Source organism: Peromyscus californicus, unplaced genomic scaffold (assembly GCF_007827085.1).
Source record: "Peromyscus californicus insignis strain IS unplaced genomic scaffold, ASM782708v3 Scaffold_18__1_contigs__length_77618521, whole genome shotgun sequence".
Lineage (NCBI taxonomy): Eukaryota > Metazoa > Chordata > Mammalia > Rodentia > Cricetidae > Peromyscus > Peromyscus californicus.
Window position 1 is genome coordinate 52,837,846 of NW_026294480.1, and position 9,337 is coordinate 52,847,182.

A 9,337-nucleotide genomic window follows, 5' to 3' on the forward strand; every position below is an offset into this window, starting at 1 on the left:
TCCACACACCTAGTCAAGACTCTTTCTGAGATCTTTACATGGTTGTCTACTGTCCATCAGCAAGCTCCAACCTTTGAACAATGGCCAGCACATTCCCATTTGAAAAGGTTTATCATCGTATTTTGAATGTTACACATCCTTAAGGAACCATTAAAAAACAGGCACAGAGATTAATAAACACACATGTAGTGTCCCATGTCCTTGTCAATGGAGGGCAGCTGTGGAACAGAGGGTCTAAAACTGAGGATAACTCCCACAGCATGTGTATTTCTAGGTAAGATATATTTGTTAATTGTAAATCTCTTCCCTATTTTTATCTTTATTTATGCCAGGGTTTCTCAACCTCAATATTACATTCACTTTGGACTGGATAATTTTCATCATGGGGGCATCTTATAAATGATGCAACCAGTATTTCTGGCTTCTGTCAATAAATGAACAAGGCACCTCCCACAACGGTGACAACCAAATACATCTGCGGATACTGCCAAATGCCTCCCCCTTGAAAGCCACTGATTTATACCAATATCAAAATGAGTTTGGCTTTGCAGCTCTTCACACCCCAGCTGGGTGGAAGAAAAGTAGTCTAAAAGAGTTCAAGAAGCTGGCTCAGGACAAAGAAAATTTATGGCAGAGAATCTGCAGTGTAGATAATCAACAAGTAATTCATGGGAATTAAATATAGGCCTTGGGGCATCTTATTAGAGCCAGTTGGTAGACAGTGAGTGATCGAGGTTGATATAAATACCGGACACCGTATAATCACCTTCCGGGCACCAGAGCCTGGCCACTAAAGAGCAAATCAAGGATTCCATTTATAGAACTGCATGACTTGATACACATTGGGCAACTGAGCACATGCTTGTTTTTCAGTCGTTGACAGATGGGCTCACAGAAAGGCTGCCAGACGCTTGGGCCTTGCAACCAATCTCACGAAGCATATTGGGCCAGAGGAAGTTATAAAGGTGATGACTAAGGAATTCAAGAAGTCATCACTTCTAACTTAAGCATAAATTTGATAAGGTTTCTGCTGTCTTTAGCTCATTTTATATGTCCAAATATGTTTTGTGGATTAGAAACGTATTTCGAGGAGAAAGTCTTGGGCTTTGGTTTTTGCTTTGAGATGGGGTGTCATGTAGCCCAAGCAGGCCTCAAACTCACTAAGCAGTTGAGGGTGACGCTAAACATGCTCCTGCTTCAGCCCTGACTGCTGGGATTCCTGGCTTGGGCCGCCATGAGACAGTTGTTTGAATGATGACAGCCTGGGGCTTATGAATTGCTACTCTGAAGACAAGTAGCCCAAGATCCAAACCTCGGCTGGACGTAAACGTCAGCAGTAGTGCACTTGCCGAGTATGAATGAGGCCCCAGGGGCAAGCACCTGCACTGGAAAAAAAAAGGAAGAGAAGAGATTAAATCTCTCCTTCCAGTCACTATTTCCTCCAGGAGTTACCACTAGGCTGGTTTTAGCAGCACAGATGACCAGATGACGCTTGCCTGCTTTGTGTTTCATGTAAGTAGAATAATACATGTGCTATTTCATGTGTGGCTTCCTTACTTTCTTGACATTCTTTTGTGAGACTCATTCGAATATAACTAATTAGTTCTTTTCTTGTTGCTGTTTCGGCGAACTAACATACCACAATTAGTTTCTCTATTATTACGTTGTTCTCAGTTTGAGATTATTAAAAGTAGTTATTTAGCTGGACCTGGTAATCCCAGCATCCAGGAGGCAGAGGCACGTAGATCTCTGTGAGTTCCAAGCTAGCCAGGACTATGCGGTGAGGGTCTGCCTCAAATACAAAACCACACACACACACACACACACACACACACACATTAAAAAGGAGCCCAACAGGGCAAAAAAGTGTATTCTTTGGGAGAATATGTTGAGTCTGTTTTTGTTCTTTCATTAGCTGTATTGACTGGGCCCTGAGCTCTGTTGTCTGCTTGGTGTCAAGTATTCCTGTCTTTAGTGTAGAGCCTCTGTAGGCTGTCTCAGATAGCCTTGATTTCGTGAGTTCAAGTGATCCCCCTGCCTCTGCTTCATAAGCATCTGGGACAACAGCTTATGTACACTATACCTGAGCAGAGTGAGGCATTCATAAAAAGTGGTACAGCTGTGGGCCATGGATACAGCTCAGCAGTAAAGCATGGAAGAGAGCAAGTGCAAGTCTCTGCACTTGGTCTCCAGCACTGTAGGAAAAAAAGCTTGCTCATTGTGCAGCTATGTCTGGAGTATAGGATGTATGTCACGTGATTCTATTTGCAGCAGGGGCAACAGTCATTTTATTTCCATTAGTAAATGTCTGTCTATTTATCCATTCAGAGAACGAGATGTACTTAAGGGTGTATTCTCAAGCATAGTTTATGAATCAAATTCACCAGCGGATTTCATGAAGACCCCAAAGGCATTCGCTGGATGTGCAGCATGGTACCCTGGTACCTGGGAGGCACGTATTTGTTGAGTGATGAATAGCAAGTGATTAAACTAAGGGCAATTGTCAAGGCGATTGGTTTTACAAAAAAGTTATTCAAGAAAATATTTATATCCTATCTGTATAGAAGTTTGCCAAGATATAGATAGACTTTGGGTCTTGTTGATTTTGGTTTGTGTTTTTCTTTTGTTTGCAAGTTCTTTACAATTAAGTTTTAATGTATATACATTATTTTGAATAACTGGGTCATAAGCCCATCTGACTTTAAAGCACTGAACTTACTTCCCTCCCCCACCGCTTGATACAGTTTCATTCCCAGGCTGGCCTCAAACTCCCTATGTTCGAGGACAACCTTGAACTCTTTAACTTCTAAAGTAGGCAGAATACACAAAAAAAGAAAATAAATTCTAATTGTCATAAATAAGCATTTCTGGGCTGTACTAATACAAGATGGCATATGGCTAATGGCCACCATTCACATCTGAAAGACAGCTAATGCCTTTGGTTACCCACAGTCTCCGCTGAGCCCATGGTATGCCATAGTATTGGAAAAGCTAATATTACCTGGGGTCACATTAGTCAACATATTAAAGCAGCAACAGTCCTATTAACCCCTCACAGCAGCTTTCACTTTTGCACCCTGAATAACATGTTGGACAGAATGTTAATCATTTGGCTGCTTGTGTCTGTGATCCCATGTTTTATTACCATTAAGAACTAAGAGAAAGTGGGCAGAGCAAGAAAATACATCATTTAAATCTCTCTCTCTCTCTCTCTCTCTCTCTCTCTCTCTCTCTCTCTCTCTCTCTCTCTCTCTCTCTCTGTGTGTGTGTGTGTGTGTTTGTGTGTGTTTGCGCACGCACGTGCATGCCCATGCGCTCACCTCGTGCAGGCCAGAGGACATCAGATGCCCTGCTCTATCACTCCCCACTTTATTGCCCTGATATAGGATCTCTCTTTGAACCTGGGGTTCCTTTTAGCTAGTTTGGATGGGATGGGGCAGTCACCTTCTTGTCTCTGCCCTGCACAGTGCTAGTTTTACAGGTCCAGGGCTACACAAAGCTTTTTAACTGTGTGTTTGGGATGGAACTCCAGACCACATGCTTCCCAGCAAATGCTCTTACCCCTGAGACATCTCCATGGCTCCAAGACATCAATTCAACCTCTTAAAACTCTGCTTCAGGGCCATTTCTTATCCTCGGATTGTTCCCCTAATCTGGCTAACCTTCTGGATTGCTCTTGACTACCCTGACCAGAAGTAGCTATCAACTGTGGCTGCTTTTTACCCCAAAGCCCATGTCAGTAAGATCCACTCCTAAAATTTCTGGATTGCATCAAGCCATGGCTTCAGGTATTTGGAAAGAGGTTTGGTAATTACTAGGTTATAGGAATCTCATTAAGACAGATTTTAATGGAGGGTAACCAACATGAAGATATATCTAGAAAATATACCACATGTATACATTTGACCTTAGCCAAAAGACTGAGGAAGAATTTGTTGTCTGAAGAAAAACTGAAGGAATCAAAGGTGCTTAACCCGGACTTAAGAAGGGCAATGGTACAATTGTGTTCTAAGTGAACACCTGCTTTGCAGAAGAGGAAGTGAGAATCACTTCATTTATAAGTGGGAAATATAAATAGGAAGACATTTTAAATTGGCTTTTGGGACCGGATAGAAGGAAGAACATATATATGTGTGTGTGTGTGTGTGTGTGTGTGTGTGTGTGTGTGTGTGTGTGTGTACACAGACATACACACACCACACACACTATATATGTGTATGTATGTGTATATTTATATGTGTGTATGTATATACATATATATATTTTTAATTCAAGTCCCGTTTGACACAAGGCAGTTCATACACTGACTATAATATACTGTCACTTTAACTACAAAACTTAGAGGGAAGGCTGTTTGCAGACTTGCGGCCTGAAGGGAGGTGAGGATAAAGCAGAGATAAGGAATCCACACCACTCTCAGGTCATGCTGAATTTTCTCCAGTGATTGAGTGTTTTAGGACTGATCACTTGGAAGAGATTGGCTTTGAGGGCTAGGATAATAGGATTGTCAGAAAAACAATGGAAGATTGTTCTGCACCGTGCAGCTGGGACTGAGAGAAGAGAGAAAGAGCCGGACAAGAGGTTTCTCCCTGACCAGTGGGAACAAGATGGGCTCGGGACAGAAGGTGGGAGGCTGGAGGCAGCGCAGAATGGCTGATGAGTTAGTCTTAGTGCAACTTCTTCAGGGCTTTATGAAACACGTAGACCAAGATGCCTAAAGTTTTGCGAAAGCTTACTTCAACGTAAAATGATACCTACTATCCAGAAAAGGATTTTACATCGTTTCCAAATTATCTCTGTATGCTATTCAAATTATGTCTTCAGATATATTACATCTTCAGATGTCAATAAGTCTATAGAAGTATTTAGTAACTGGCATTTCTAAAGAAAGTATCAAAGCTGCCTCTGAAAGATGGAGACACCGTTCTTCAACACACTCTTTGTTGGTGACGCATCTCTGGAAGAAGACACAAGAGATTGGTAGCGATGGCCTAGGAAGGAGACTTACAAAGGCAGGACTTTTCAGCAGGAGGCAGAATTTTCCTGTCCTGCCTGTTGGTACTATTTGAAACCCATACCATGCGCCTTCTTCAACATTTGCTAAATAATTACTTAATTAAAATGATAACATTTTATCCTTGACTTTATCAAAATCAAGTTGAAAGACTGCTGTTTTTTTTTCATTGATTTACTTTGGTAATTTTTTTTTGCTGTCTTTTTTCCTTTTCTCTTTCTTTCCTCCCTTTCTTTCTTTCTTTCTTTCTTTCTTTCTTTCTTTCTTTCTTTCTTTCTTTCTTTCTTTCTTTCTTTCTTTCTTTCTTTCTTTCTTTCTTTCTGAGACAGCATCTCACTATGTAGAACCACTGGCCCCAAACTTAAACTTTTCCTGCCCCAGTTTCCCAAGGCTAGCATCACACTTGGAAGCCACCACCCTTGCTAATGCTGCTTTTAATCTCCTTTGTGTTCCACAAAATGTGGATCTTGTTTTGCTGACCCAAAGTACAGCCTTGTTTGAGAACAAGATCTTATCCATCCCTCCTTATTCTTTTCCCTCTAATATTTCCTCTATCGTGGGGCCAGCCATCTATTTCATGCAAACAGTAGCATATCCACGAACTAATAATTATATCTCCAGACGTTAGCACAGGCCCTGGAATGAGTGAACACTGAAGTCAATTAGAATTACACTCAGGAGAAAGAAACCGTTGTGTGTTAAAGAATAAGGTTGTCGTACTTTGTGATGGGAACTGACCTGACAGGAATTGAAGAGAAGGATCTTACTAGTGTAGTTTATGAAACCATGTTAATATAGCTTTGCTCATGGACGTTATCTTACTGAATTCCAGGAAGGAAGGCATTAGGATGCTTCCTTTGGATTGAGGGTGTGTTTGTATGCAGGGTAAGTAGGAAGGCTGGCTTTGATGCTGGGAAAGTATGTTCTCTAGCCATCCTAACTGGCGTGAGGTGATAACGAACTGTGGTTCTGATTTGCATTTCTATGATGATTAATGATGCTGAGCACTTTGTATACACCTTGGCCATTTATATATCTTCTTTTGAGAAATGTCATCTGAGTCTTTTGCCCATTTTTTTTTTTTCCGAGATAGGGTTTCTCTATGTAGTTTTGGTGCCTGTCCTGGATCTCGCTCTGTAGACCAGGCTGGCCTTGAACTCACAGAGATCCACCTGGCTCTGCCTCCTGAGTACTGGGATTAAAGGTGTGTGCCACCGCCGCCTGGCCTTTTGCCAGTTTCTAAGTTGGGTCATGTACGTCCTGCTGTTGAGTTCTGTCCACAAACCGGCTCTCAGCGAATGCTTTTCTCCCACTCTGTAAGTTCGCTCTCTTGACTGCTCCTGTGTAGGAGCTCTTTAGTTTAATGAAATCCCATTTCTCTATTTCTGCTTCTTCTGTCTGTGCTTTTCAGGCCTTATCTAAAAAGTTCTTGCCAGTCCAGTGTATCCTGTGTCCTGAACTGTTTCCCCTCTGTATCTAGTCCAATGAGTCCCACATCCTGAACTGTTTGCCCTGTGTATCCAGTCCAGTGTGTCCTGTGTCCTGAACTGTTTCTCCGATGTATTTTTCTAGTAGCTTCACAGATCCAAGTCTTACGTGTAAGTCTAGTCCACTTTGAATTGATCCTTGTGTGCCATACACTCCTTGTGTGTATACACTCAGGGCCGTGTATACACTGACAAGTCTGCTGAGCTGCATCCCCAGCCACTTGATTTTTGACTGTTGTAAGAGACAGAGGCTTAATTTTATTCTTCTGCATGTGCAAACCCATTTTTTTTTCTAGTACTGTTTACTGAAGAGACCATTGTTTCCTCACTGTGTGCTCTTAGCAACCTTGTTGAAAGTAGTTGACTCTACATGTGCTGAGGAGAATGTGGAGCCTGGAGAACTGAACACACTGTGGGCGGGAATGTAAACCAGTACTGTCTTTAGAGAAAACAGTCCAAAGGTTTAAAGAAAACACCACCTTAAAATAGGACTGTCATGTAACCTGGAAATCCCACCAGTGGGCGTCACCCAAAGGAAATCAAGTCAATATGTCAAAAAATACGTGCAATTCTGTTTTATTGCAGTTGTATTCACAGGAGTCAAGATTCGAATTTACGTGAGTGTCAAGTGAATGGATTCAGAAAATGTGAAATGTATAAACAGTAGAATGCTGTTTGGCCGTAAAAGATCAAAGCCCACCATTTACGACATGAACAAACCTAGGAAACGTTATGAGAAGTGAAGTAAGCCAGGTACAGAAAGACAAATGATCTCACTCATACTTGGAATTTCAAAAACAACAAACAAAAATAAGAGAACTCATGGAGGCCAAAGGGAGACTAGCGGTTGCCTGAGGCAGGGGAGGGGGAGGGGAGGCAGGGAGAGGAGGAGGAGCAGGCACAGAGTTACAGTTGGGTAGAGAGAACTGATCTGTCAGGCAAGGATAATTAGCAATAATGCACTGTGTATTTCAAAATGGCAAGAAGAAAGGAATTTGCATGCTTCATTGGAAAGATGTGACGAATGTTTAAGGTGATGAACACACTGATCACATTGACTTGGTAATTATACAATGTACATAGGCATCAAAACATCTTGTTGTAGCCCATAAACTTGTATGATTATTATGTCCCAATGCACGTAGACATATGAAACTTAAGTAGCACAAGGACACAGCAGCATTTACTGTTACTTAAGACTTTAAAAAGTTTTTCCCAAAGTCATCTTCACTTGTCCTGACTCTTTTCCTGATAGCTTTGCCTCTGTACAAAACTTCCCTCAACAGCCTCTTTCCGGTTCAGGGTGCCATACAGTAGTATGGACACATTGATGTTTACCTGTGAATAAAGTGATATATAGTCAAATTTCTATAAAATTGTATATTACAGTTCTTCATTTCTAAGAGACCAAACAGTTGTTCTTCTTTTTCTTTTCAAGGAAGAATTACAAAATTAAATGTAACCAACAGACAAGCATGGCGGCATTTATCAATAATCTCAGTACCTGGAAGGCTGAGTCAGAAAGATCCCAAACTCAGGGCCAGCCTAGGCTATATAGTATGATGTTTTCTTTAAAACACACACACACACACACACACACACACACACACACACACACACACACACACGTAGCCAACAACATTAAGAATTATTTAAAATATATTATGATAAGAAAGACTCCTGCCTAAATTTTCACATACACAAATGTATGAATTTGAATAAAAGAAATAGGTATAGAATTAAAAAAAGAAGTAGCAGGGGCCAGAGAGATGGCTAGTGAGAATTTTGAAAAAGAAGTAGCTGAGTAGTAAGATGTTAAGGTCGATGGGGTGTGGGCTGTGGGTAGTTTTTGTTTGTTTTTCATTCATATTTTCACAAGGAGAAGAATTGCACTTTTTCCATAATCAACAAAGATTAGTGAACTTGAAAAGTAGGCATGGTTAAAGAAAGAGACAGCAAGGAGAGAGAGAGAGAGAGAGAGAGAAATAGGCATGGTGTATTTAGTGTGTTTTTGCTTCACTCCCAACTGACTGAGGTCCCTGAGTCCTCGACCTGTGAGCTGATTCGACACATCTGAACACTGGGCCACGCTGCTGTCTGTAGCTGATATGATGGCTTTGCTTGCTCCTTCTTCCCCATTTCTTTCCTCTGTCTTCCTCCCCACCTCCTCTCTCTCTCTCTCTCTCTCTCTCTCTCTCTCTCTCTCTCTCTCTCTCTCTCTCTTTCTTTCTTTTATTATCCAGTATGTTGTTCTCCCTTCTGGCGATAATCCATAGAATGCTTCTTGCAAATCTTGGGTCATTATCCCTTGAGTACCTGCTCATCTTGTCTTCACCAGTACTTGTGTGCTTTAGTACATTTCACAAATGGTTTGGGGTCTCTGGCATAACTCTGCATTCTACAGATGATGTGCCATGGAAGTCATTTTTCAAGAGTTTGCAGACACTCCGAGACTTTCCCCATGACTAAATGAGTTATCAGTAGAGAGAGTACATGGTAAGTGTCCCATAAATACTTTCTTTCCTTCTGATGCTCGAGAAGAGTATGGAAAGAATAGAGAATCTCAGGACTGTTTTGTTCCATTCTATTTCTTCAGTCTGTAAATAAACAAAACAGTTTCATTTTTATAGGACCCTCTATTAGTCAGCTATCCACCACCATGACAAAATGCCTGAGATAATAAACTTTATTTTTCATTTCATCTGTATAGATGTTTTTGTCTGCATCCATTTCTGTGTACCACATGCATGCACAATGCCCACAGAGCCCAGAAAACGGTGTCAATTCCCTGGAATTGGAATTATGGGCCATTGTGAGCAGCCATGTGGGTGCTGGG